Raw genomic sequence first — 11,676 nt, forward strand, 5'->3', positions numbered from 1 at the left:
CTCAGCACGTGCAGAAATCCACAGAAAACATGTACAGGCTAATTTAAAAAGTTTTTTGACTTTATTTTTATTTATTTTGAGAGAGAGATAGAGAGCAAGCAGGGGAGGTGCCGAGAGAGTGAGAGACAGAATCCCAAGCAGTCTCTGTGCTGACATGCAGGGCTCGAACCCACAAACCGCGAGATCATGACCTGAGCGGAAGAGTCAGCCCCTTAACCGACTGAGCCACCCAGGCGCCCCTGAATTTTAAAAAAATTTTACATGACTTTATCTCATATGCACTGGGTACTGCTCTCCAATTTTAACTATCAAAGAACATTCATTAAACAATCTTGCCATATGCACATTGTGCCTCAGAAATGGATAAATTGGGCTGTTTCTCTTTAGAGCAGTTCGTTCACCTGTTCAACACACGTACATTGAACATTCACTTTGTGTCAGCCTCTGAGCTGGAGTCGAGGCTACAGAGTTTACTAAGATATGATCTCTGGGAAAATGTTAAGAACATTTTCTGTAAACAGGAGGACGTGAATTCTCTGTGCTCAGTGGTGTTGCAGTGCTTTGAAAAATGCTATGTCCTATGCTATTATATGCCGCCCAATTGGCAGACAGGCCATAGGGCCGAGGAATAAAATCACTACGGCATTGGCTGTTCACTAGCTGCCGTGTCCAGCACCCTCAATCTGCGAAGAGTGAGTGTCCATCATAAGTACTGAAGTATAAGCACACCGGCTCATAGATGCTCATTCATCTCTGGTATTCAGCTGTAGTTTAGAATGTTTAGCTTCTGTGCAGCAAGCCAGTGGAACGAATCTCTGGTTTGTTTCTCAATGTGGGGATTAGCTGTGGGCTTGCAGATGCCGCGTGCTCTCTTCCTGTGAACCCAGGCCCTTTAAAAAAACTTTTTTTAACGTTTATTTTTTTGAGAGAGGGAGAGAGACAAAGCGCGAGCAGGGGAGGAGCAGAGAGAGAAGGAGACACAGAATCCGAAGCAGGCTCCAGAGTCTGAGCTGTCAGCACAGAGCCTGACGCGGGGCTCAAACAAACCCACAGTGCGATCATGACCTGAGCCAAAGTCGACGCTTAACCAACTGAGCCATCCAGGTGCCCCTCGAGTCAAGTCCCTTAAACACAAACTCTTTAAAGTAGGGATTGGCCTTGCCAGTGCCTTTATTTAGCAAGTGCTGACCTCATAATCTTAGCCGTGTCACCTGAAAAAAAAGAATATTAACAGGCACAGTTGGGTCTTGCAGTGCTGTGTGTGATCTGCAGCCCCTCACCATCCAATCTTGTGGATGTTCGAGTTTTCCTGCCTTTCTCTGTGCCCAGGAGTGTGTTACTCAGATGGACCACGGAGTCGTGCCAGGCCAGTGAGAATCATACCCATTTGATGACAAAGATGATAATGCCAAAACACTCGGGCCTGAGGAATTTGATGCCGTAATGGAGAAGAAAAGAAACTTGTGGCTGACACATACCTGAAGTGAGAGTCCTGTGCTGAGAAATTATGTGGTAACAAGATTACTTAAGAGATACCTATACTTAGATCTGCTGTCAGCGGGGAAGCACAGGCAAGTGGGACTGAAATTCCTCCGTACCTGGAAATGGCTACTGCTCCCGGCCCCTTGGCTCCTTCTTCCCCCTGATCCTGGCTCCCTCCACCCCATCCTTGAGACCCCATACCCAAGATCCAACAACTAAAGGATAACTTGGGGCATAGCAGGGGCCTCCAGCGGGCATTTCTCTGACTGGTTGATTTTTATGCTATAGTAGTTCTTAAATATTTGATCAGTTCTGTGTGTATGAAAAATTACACCATATCAGCACAGGCTAGGTTAGCTGCAGAAACAAATGACCCCAGACTCTTGGTGGTTGATAACAACGAAGATGTGTTTGTCACCCACACTATGTGACCATTAGGGGTCTGTTATGGCTCTGTCCTATGTCTTCTCCACACTGGGACCAGACTGATGGAGCAGCCTGATGCCAGAATCATTGAGGGAAGGGGAAGGGACAGGGAACAGTGACCCCGTGTGTTGGCTAGGACGGTGCGGCTCATAGGAGGCAGGGGTCACCTTTGCACACGTTTCATCATCCAGAGCAAGTCTCTCGACCACCCTGAGTTTACAGGCAGACACTTACGGAAGAAGAGGGCTACAACCCACCACACGGAGCCTTCGGGAGTTGTGTCTTGATGATTTATCATGTTCACTCTCTTTGCCTGACTCCTGCCCATGCACCAATCCTGGCACTGTCCCCTTCCAGGGCTACTCTGGTCTAAGCCCCAGGCCAGCCCTGTGTCACCTCGCTCTTTTTTTAGATGTGATCTAATCAATACCTGCTCAATTTCCACACCCATATTTTTGTTTTTTAAAAGATTTTATTTTTAAGTAATCTCTATACCCAATGTGGGGCTCGAACTTACAACTGCAAGATCAAGATCAAGATCAGGCGCCACCAACCAAGCCAGTCAGGTGCCTCTCAACACCCACCTTTCTCCACCCTTCCGTGCTATCCACTGCAGCCCAAGGCCTTAGGCCAGTGGTCTCCAGACTTCTTTAATTTTGCCCCCCTAGCAGGAACAATTTTTGATCTTGTATCTCAAAGTTATGTTTATTCCCATGGTGATATATTCAATGGTGAATCCATTCATTAAACATCCATCCAGTCTAAGTTTTAGCTTTAAAAATTAAATATAAATAGAAGTTCTAGTATTTTCTTACTATATCCTGCTGTTATGGTCTGAAGTGTCCTTCCTCAAAATCATATGTTGAAGCCCTAATCCCCCAGTACCTCAGAATGTGACATTCTGTATTTGGAAATAAGGTATATTTGGAGGTGGGGTCCTTAAATAAGTAGTCAAGTTAAAATGAGGTCATATGGGTGGGCCTTAATCCAATATGACTGTGTCCTTTTAAGAAGAAGAGATTAGGGGTGCCTGGGTGGCTCAGTCGGTTGAGTGTCTGACTTTGGCTCAGGTCACGATCTCACTGTGAGTTCCATCCCTGCTGTCAGTGCAGAGCCTGCTGTGGATCTTCTGTCCCCTGTCTCTGTGCCCCTCCCCAACTTGAGCACTCTTTCTTGCTCTCTCACTCTCTCTCTCAAAAATAAATAAAAAACATTAAAGAAAAGAAGAAATTAGGACACAGACAGGCACAGAGAGCTCTTGTGAAGACACAAAGACAAGACGGCCAACTACAGGCCAAGGATAGAGGCTTCCAGAAAAAAAACAATCCTACCAAAACCTTGATCTTAAACTTCTAGACTCCAGAATTATGAGAAGATGAATTTCTGTTGTTTAAGCCACACGAGTATTTGTTACAGCAGCCCCTAGCTAAGTAATACACCTACTTTGGAAATAAATATCATAGGGTACCCTCATTCCAAAAACATTTTCTTCCAAATATTCCTAAATGGATTCACTTAGTGTCTTATGCTACAAATAGTAAAATTACTATTAAACAGATAACAGTTATTATTTACTAAAGATCTTCTTAGGCCAGTGGTCCTCAACCACAGTCACTATGGCAGGGCCTGATATAACAAATACATAATAAATATCTGTGAATAAACAGAATGAACTGTAAAACGAAGAGGGAAGCCTGTGGCCTTCACCAGGAAATGGCTCTGGAAGGCCAGATGGTTTGCTCAAGGTCACTCTGATCTGTCTGTCTCACCCCAGAGCTTGCCCTCTTAATTCACTCTTGCCTCTTGTCGCAGCCCACTATCCTTCACAGCCCGTTACCACCCACCCTCCCAGCCCTGCTCCTCCCCTGATGGAATGTACCATCTCAGGTCATCATCCTCAGGCCGCAGAAGAATGAGATTTCAGAACTGAGGAGCCGGAGGGATGATCAAAGTGAACCTCATTTACAGTTGAGGAAACTGAGGCCCAGTAGTGTTCAGAGGTATCTAGTGACTCCCAAGGCCACACAGTGCACCTTATTTTCAGGGATCATCTGACTTGCCTGATCATTCAGTTAGAGTTCACACTACTTCATCCCCAAAGGTGAGTCTGAGACCCTCAAAAGAGCCCACTAAGGGAATGGAAAAACAAGTCCACAGAGTGGGAGAAGATATATGTAATGTAAATACCTGACAAAGGACTCATATCCTGAATATATAAAGAACTTCTATAAATCAATCACAGAAAGACAGATAACCCAATCGTAAGATAGGCAAAAGACTTGAGCAGGCCCTGCAGCAAAGTAGCTAGCTAAATGATGAATAAACCGAAAAAATAATGTTCAAATTGCTCAGCTACCTTAAATATCAGGGGAATGAAAATCAAAACCAGAATGTGATTCCAACACACACTGACCAGCATGGATAAAATAAGAAAGGCAAATAGTAAGTGTTGGGGGAACATGGTTCTGATAGGTGTGCAAATTAGCATAACCACTTTGAAAGACTGGCAGCAGCTACTAGTGTTGAACGTTCCATATCTGGCACATAGCCAACAGAAACACGGACAAGAATTCGCCCAGACACTATACCAGAATGTTCGTAACAGCACTGTTCAGACCAGCCCAAACGACGGATCGCACAAATGGCCATCGCTAGTGCTATAGATAAGCTTGTTATGTATTCATAGGATATAATGCCACAACGAGAATGAGTAAACTATAACCACATGTGAAACCCCTTAAAAGCATAAAGTTGAACAAAAAATCAAAATGGCTGCACTAATGCTTCAGAGAGGCTTGATTTTAAAGTCACCTTTTTCCTCTCTTTGGCAAAACCTCACCTCCTGCCTCGTCAGCCTTTTGTTTCAGGAACCCGGCACCACCCTGAAAACGTGACTGAAGAGGCTGGCAGAAAGTATCCTATTCCTGTGGAAACCGGCCCCATCCTGCATTTCCCTACACCCTCCCCACTCTTCCTCCAGGCGGGCTTGCAGGTTCTTGAAAGCCTCAGCCTGCAGCAGCCTCCCGGGCCCACACAGCACTAAAGCTGTGGTTCCTCTCCATCCCGAACTCTGTCTTGGCATTACGTTTTGTCTCCAAAGCACGGAGGTCTGTTTTCTCCAACACCTGCAATAGTACGGTTGAGCCTCGAGCATGCTGAACAAAAGAAGCCAGACGCAAAACATATTATATACGTTCATTGACACAAAGTGCAAAAACAGGAAAGCGACTCAGTGGTGTTAGAGATCAGGAAAATAGTTATCTTTGGGGAGAAGGTAGTAACTGGAAGGGCAGACAAAGGGGCTTCCAGGGTGCCGTTGTAGTTTCTTGATAGGGGTGTGTTCCCCCTGCTTGTGATTTTATCGTATTGTATTTGAATGGGATACCTCAGTGAAATCCCCCCAGCCCCGCGGTGCACCCTCCCCCCTCCGAAGCTTATGCCAGTCTTGTTATTCTTGCGTTTGTAACCATTCTTCACAATGTGATCAGGCATTTACACTTGAGGTCAATGTGAAACCCCTTGCAAATGTGAAAACGTTTGAATATTTGAAGCTTCTAGTCTGTCTTGGGGTTTCCCTGGTAGGGGTGAAAGTTTCAGGAACGTCAGCTTCGTCTGTCCTCCAGCTGAAGACCGTGGACTGTTGGCCTACAAGAGCCCCTGGGTGTGGCTTTGGGTGGCCTCGCTCCTGAGGTCCTTGGCGATGTGGGGGCAACCACAGAAGCTGTCTGGGCGGGCGCAGAGGCTGCCCTGCTTCAGCACTGGCCCGACAGGAAGGAAAGAGAAATGCGTCAGTTGTTCCAAAGTGAAGAAAAGTTGACTTCCTTCTCTCCAGAACAGGCCCCCTGTCTCCTCTCTTGAAGCAGATGCCAAGGTAGGTGAGTATCCACATCCAGCCATGTGGGGAGGTTGTGCTGAGAGTGAGGTGGGTAGAGAGTATGGTGATTGTAACTTTTCCTGAATTAATGACACTGAGAAGGTGGGAGACAAAAACAGTGATAAATTAGCAAGAGGATGACTTCTAATTTTATTGAATAGCATACACTTAAACGGTAGGGTAATAATGATTTAAATGGAATGGAGGAAATAATTGAGAGTTAGTTGAAAACCACACCAAACCAAACAACTCTATCTAAAAGTTATATGGTGTGAATTTTTTTTAAGGTGGTGCTTGTTTTGATTGTATTTATATTGTTTTCGTACTGTGGTTATTGCATACGTTGGACTTCTTCTGTGGCTTGTAAATTAGTGTACATACAGTTTATTATTGCCTTGCTGTGGATTCATAGATTCAGATTGTTTCCATCACCCATAATCTCTAGTTTGGAGATAGAACACAAATATACTTTTAAAATAAAAAAAGAAAGTCAGTTAGCTGGGTCTAATTTTAACTTCTTTCGGGTAAGCTGCCTTAACCTCCAAATGCATTTCTTGGCAAGAGGAGAGATGATGAGGGAGACATGTGCGTTAGGTATTAAGGATCCACTATGAAGTTAGAATTGATGTAAGGAAAAGATTATTCAGCTAAGACTGAAGACTTAGCTGAACGGGAGACTCCAGCTTCTGAACTTTTCTGCCTAAATAAAGCATAAGGCTTTGAAGTTCAACAGACCCAAATTGGAGTGTGATTTTAGGTAAATTACTTAATCGCTCCCAGCCTCACACTCCTCATCTGTGAAATGGGTGTACTTACTTCATAGTGTTGTAATGAAGGTAGAGGTAATGTATGCAGAGCCCTTGTCAGACTGGCCCCGAGTAAGTGCTAAATGAACAGTTGCTTTTGGTCCAACAAAAAGTATAACAACAATTATGAGCAGTGTCTGTGACAAGGTAATAATTTTAATTCTCATTTCTTTACTCTTCCTTGAGAAGAGGTCAAGTGTAAGCCTTGGAAGTTGTGGGTTTCTATTTCAGTGTTTAACTTTGATTCTAAAACTAACGTTTATCAACTGCGTGTTATACGCTTAGCACCGTGATCTCAACTTTTGGGGTTTTCTCGTGGCAAGATACCTACCTGAACGAGAAAGAACCGGTAGAATCAGCAGTGAACTGCAGCGACCTTTCAGGACAAAGGCTCATTTCCCTTTCTCCCATGTCAGGTGGGCTTTGCGTCTTCTTGAGTTAAGCCCATGTATGCGCAACTTCCTACCGTAAGGACTTGAAGTGCATACAACTTGTGGAGACTTTTTTAAGAGAACGAATGCAACACGAGGTCGGGGCCCCAGACGGGGCCACGCGAGTGAGGGACGCCAAAGCGTGAGCTTCGCCAGCTTCCCGGAAAACGCACGTCTGGTTAAGGGACCAGGGAGGCGAAGGATCCGTAGCCACGCCCCTCCGTTCCCCTGTCGGGCTTTCTGGTGGACACGCATGCGCGTCACCTGGCCTTTGTAAAAACGAACCGGCCCCGTTTGGGCCAGCACCACGGAGCCAAGAGCTGTTATTCGCCCACCTCCTGCCTTACGTGGACCCGGTGTCCTCTGTGGCTGTGCCATACGCCAGCGAAAAGGGACGGCACTTCGGGTGAAGTTTGGGGGTCAGCGTTCCCACGCTCAGTTCCTCCCCCCCCCCCCCCCCCCCCCCGTACCAGGCAGAGGGCTGGGGTCATGTTCTCAGACTGCGGCCCTTCCAGGAAACAGCTGTGGTAGAAGCAGAGCGGCGGAGGCTGAGGCCCCCCGAAACGACCCGCCGTTGCGCGGCTGTGGCATTCGGGCTTTGAGAACATTCTGTAGTTGCCCTCGAACACCCCGGCAGCGCCGACCGTCCGGCCACGCGCACGCACGCCCCTGCGGTTTGCCGCATTTCCACTGTCCCCGTCCCCTGCATCACGGTCGGGGGGGGGAGCTTTCCTGCCTAGGATCTGATGACCAGCTGCTCAGAGATGACACGGGATCGGGTGAAAGAACCGGGGACACCTGCCGGCAAGCAAAGAACGTCTCCTTTCCTGTCCTCCTCGTTCTTTTGCCTCAGTTCCGTGATTCTCGTGCTTCCCCCTTGTCAGGTCTAAAAGCCAGGCCAGCTTTGCTGTGAGGCCGAGGAAGGAAAGCGGGCAGCATTTCAACACACCATTGACTGTTTTGTCCCCGCGGCAAGGTTGTCCCCACATGTTTGGCCCACAGGGTTGTCCCCCCTCCCCCAGCCATCTCTGCTTCCTCCATAAGGAGAATCCCACCTTCCTCCGAGCATTCTCCTTCTCTGTAGCTTCTTGCACTTTATTATTATTTTTTAACTCAAGGACCATTTCCAGAATTCCATTTTTTTATTTGATTTTTAAAATTTTATTTAAAGCCAAATTAGTTAACATGTAGTGTAATAATGGCTTTAGGAGTAGAATTTAGTGATTCATCGTTTATATACAACGCCCAGTGCTCATCACCATTTAGCCGGTGCTCCCCACCCAGCACCCCTCCAGCACCTCTCAGTTTGTTCTCTGTATTTAAGAGTCTCTCTCATGGGGCACCTAGGTGGCTCAGTCAGTTAAGCGTCCGACTGCAGCTCAGGCCATGATCTCATGGTTTGTGAGTTCAAACCCCACACTGGGCTAGTTGCTGTCAGCGCAGAGCCCATTTGCAGATCCTCTGTCCCCTTCTCTCTCTGCCCCTTCCCCATTCTCTCTCTCTTTCAAAAAAAAGAGTCTCTTATAGTTTGCCTACCTGTCTGTTTTTATCTTATTTTTCCTTCCCTTCCCCTATGTTCATCTGTTTTGTTTCTTAAATTGCACATATGAGTGGAATTGTATGATATTTCTCTTTCTCTATTTCGCTTAGCATCATACCCGCTAGTTCCATCCGTGTTGTTGCAAATGGCAAGATTTCCTTCTTTTTGATCGCTGAGTAATATTCCATTGTAAATATACACCACATCTTCTTTATTCATTCATCCATCAATGGACATTTGGACTCTTTCCGTAACTTGGCTACTGTTGATAGATTCTGGCGTCTTTACACTCAACCCACCGTGTTATAATTTATTTGCTTGCAAGTAAATTTTCTGGCTGGAATGTGAACTTCTTGAATGCAGGACTTGGGTCTTCCTTATTGTACATCCTTAATACCTGGCATATGCTTGGCACACAGAAGGCCTGGAAATCCATGTTGTTGAACCCATGCCCCCAAACACCATAACCCAGCTGTGTTTGTCTGGAGGCCAGAGTTGCACCAGGATGCAGCCTGACTGGATACAGACAAAATGGAAATACACGGATTGAAGTACCATGCTGCGTTTAGGAGGGGACCCCGCTGCCTCTGTCCCTATCAGTCCCTGAGAAACGGCTTCTTCTCCTACTTTGGAGGCTTCCTACATGGGGGACGGATTGCAGGGAGGAATGTTTGAGCGTTGCTTGCTTCGTTCCAGCCGTTGCTCCAGGTCTCCACCTGGGTGATTTATTTCATCCCCAAATCCACCCTGTGAAGCAGGGTCACAGAGGAGGTCACAGAGGAGGCAGAGAAGGAAGGGGGGTGTGGCAGAGATTGAACAACTGGCCCGAGAGCACGTGGCTATGCCCTGGAATTGGGCTTGATCTCAGATCGCCCTGTATCCCCACTGACGGGATGGTACAGTTTGGTAGAGTGCTTCTCTAAGCGGCTGTGGGAAATTTTTCCTTCAAAATGGTGCTGCGGTATTGGTTTTATGTTTTAATTGTTACATACAAACGGACAGGTCGGGGAGTGCTGTAAAGCCAAGGCAGTCATGGTTGCAAAATTACAAACGTGCAGTGGAGAAAGGAGGTTGGGGCATCCCATGGATGAAAATGGAGCCTGGCTTCTTTGCTTGGGACAAAATAAATACAATTTAAGAATCTGTCAGGTGGGTGAGAGAGTGATTGAAAAAGGAGCATCTCAGAAAAACGGATCTGGGAGATTTCATCTCTCCGGCTGTGGGGCTGTGAATTTCTGCATGAGATCGTTAAAACGCTTGTTAGTATGCTTCTCAAATTCTGAAATGACTCCGATTCTCCTGTGCTTTTCACATTTCTGAAGGCTGAAGCTTTCAGAATTGGGTGCTTGCCCACCTGACTCTCCTTACTTCCTACTCGACTTGAATTTGTGCTTCCTGCTTTGCAAGCAAACCCGCGTGACACAATATTTACTGGGTTTCTCAACACATGCCAAACACTACTTGCTGGGAGGTGAGGGATCACTAAAACTCAATGTCACCACTAGAAAGGATTCTTGACTACAAGCCAGCATGAAGTCAGTGTCCCAATAGAGAAATATACAAAGTGGAAAGGTGTTATAATGAAGAAGGAGTGATTACCTTCGACTGCAAATAAGGAAAATTGGGTAGCAATTAAGCTGGACCTTGAAAGATTAAAAATGGTGATGGTGATACTGTCACTACCGCTAGTAATTACAGCGAACATTTATCAACTGCTTATTATGTGCTTGCCACTGTGATCTAAGTGCTCGATGGGTAGCAACACAGTCAATCCTCACAACTACTCTATGAAGTAGGCACGGTCGTTCTCCGTATAGGCAAGGAAGTTAAATCCCAGTGGGTTTATGTAACTTGTCCAGCATCTCAGCAGTTAGTGAGAGGCAGAGCTGAGCTACTCGCCCACATAGTCAGGCTCCAAGCCTGCTTTCCTGACTGTTCCCTCACTGTCTCTGAGTAATTTAGATTTTGGCCGACGGAGGGAAGAGTAGGTGCCAATCAATGCACAGAAAAGGAAAAGGGCCCAGTGGGCTCGAGGGAATAGTCTCGAAGGAGTCCACTATGGGAGCAGTGGAGCACTTCGTGGGAGTGAGGATGCAGAAGTAGGAATACCCCAGGATGTCAGGAAGGCCATGTTCGTGCTTCAGAATTTGTTTATAGGCTGTGGAGAAGCTGGACTCCCGTGCTGGAGGAAGAATGTCACCTTCCCGCCTCAGGGTTGGTAAATACACTGTTCCCACCTGAGAGATGCCCTCTCCATGCCTCAGACCAGCTCCTCCTCGTCCCCCAGGCTCGGTGGGTCTCCACTTTGCCACGAAGACACCTTGTGAGGGTTACAGATGTTACTCTCCTCTCTTACTCTGTCATCCTAGACAGTAACACGTAGCACAGTGCAAGAAGCATGCAAACTGATTTTGATAGATTTCATATAATTCTTTTACTACCTCCGTGTTCTGCTCCAAAACATCGCATCAATCAAAACATCCGCAAGAGAAGTAGGTTTGTTTTATCCGTGTTTCAAAGACTATGAAACATATTCCAGCATGGTTTCTACTACAGGGGACTAGAATCTGTAAAGGTGTACCTCCCCCTGCTAACGCCAGGAGGTGGTTGAGATTCTCTCTGGCTTTCTTGGTGTTTACCATGGGCCTGTGCTGCTTACTGACTGGGAAGTTCGCTAAAAAACAACCACAAGCAACTTTAAAAATTAAAAATGAATTGTTACCACGGTTCTGGGGGCACTTTGTCTTGCAGAAATAGAGCACGAGCTAAGAACAGTTTTAGTGAGTCATTGTGGAGTGATTTGCAAAATGGGTCACAGAGTAGAACCTTCAAGTTAGCAGTTGATACAAAACTAAGAATTCAAATCCCAGTGCAGAAAGAGCCCCAGGGGGCGCCTGGGTGGCGCAGTCGGTTAAGCGTCCGACTTCAGCCAGGTCACGATCTCGCGGTCCGTGAGTTCGAGCCCCGCGTCGGGCTCTGGGCTGATAGCTCGGAGCCTGGAGCCTGTTTCCGATTCTGTGTCTCCCTCTCTCTCTGCCCCTCCCCCGTTCATGCTCTGTCTCTCTCTGTCCCAAAAATAAATAAAAAACGTTGAAAAAAAAAATTAAAAAAAAAAAA

At 46.5% G+C, this 11,676-nt stretch overlaps 1 protein-coding gene and 1 long non-coding RNA gene across 6 annotated transcripts in view; one reads left to right on the forward strand and one right to left on the reverse strand.

The window, feature by feature from the left end:
• Positions 1–1,096: 1,096 nt before the first annotated feature.
• SYTL3 (synaptotagmin like 3) overlaps positions 1,097–11,676 on the forward strand; it is a 97,319-nt gene continuing 86,739 nt past the window's right edge. For 2 of the 5 annotated variants that reach the window (XM_049654518.1, XM_049654522.1), the window contains exon 1: positions 1,099–1,483. The gene's annotated coding sequence lies outside the window, so the exon portion shown is untranslated. Of the gene's footprint in view, positions 1,484–5,694; positions 5,784–11,676 lie in introns of those variants that run through there. The other 3 variants (XM_049654521.1, XM_049654519.1, XM_049654520.1) reach the window with 3 other exon arrangements.
• LOC125939009 (uncharacterized) lies at positions 5,090–7,880 on the reverse strand. Its single transcript, XR_007462891.1, has 2 exons — positions 7,490–7,880; positions 5,090–5,876 (listed from the first exon to the last, which is right to left on the reverse strand). It is a non-coding gene; the product is annotated as an uncharacterized LOC125939009 (long non-coding RNA).

Source organism: Panthera uncia (genome assembly GCF_023721935.1).
Source record: "Panthera uncia isolate 11264 chromosome B2 unlocalized genomic scaffold, Puncia_PCG_1.0 HiC_scaffold_24, whole genome shotgun sequence".
Classification (NCBI taxonomy): Eukaryota; Metazoa; Chordata; class Mammalia; order Carnivora; family Felidae; genus Panthera; species Panthera uncia.